Consider the following 573-nt stretch of genomic DNA (forward strand, 5'->3'; position numbering starts at 1 on the left):
TTATTTGAACCTTTAAAAACGTTTAAGCCCTGCTTTGCGAAAATTAACGTAACCCAGCTGTTTGTAAAACGACGCACAAACCTTGCAACAAAACTTTAAAAGAATAACATATAACTATCTTTAGGTATCCAACATAAGAAGTAGGAAATGAAAAAAGTCAGAGGTGGGGGGTGTATTCAGATCCTTTAGTTAGGTCAAAGTTACAATACCACAATTTAAAAATACTTAAGTACAAGTCCTGCATTCAAAACGTTACTTAAAGTATTATCAGCAAAATGTGCTGTGTAAATGCAATAATAATAAATGTAATAAATGTAATTATTATGAAGCCAGACGCAGATGTAATCAAAAATAAGTGATTATTAGTGATGCACTAATGTGTATGCAGCCTTTTGCTGTTGCATCTGGCCGCGATGGCTCTGGCGACTTTGCACACCGCTGGCTGGTAAACACACAGACTACATGAGAACACATAGCGCATGAAGCCCTCCCTTTCGGTGTGGTGTGTTTTATGAGGAGCGGGCCCCGCGCAGACGCACTGTGAAGGGGGCACGTTGGATCCAATAGATACGG

The sequence above is a fragment of the Xiphias gladius genome, chromosome 12 (assembly GCF_016859285.1).
Source record: "Xiphias gladius isolate SHS-SW01 ecotype Sanya breed wild chromosome 12, ASM1685928v1, whole genome shotgun sequence".
Classification (NCBI taxonomy): Eukaryota; Metazoa; Chordata; class Actinopteri; order Istiophoriformes; family Xiphiidae; genus Xiphias; species Xiphias gladius.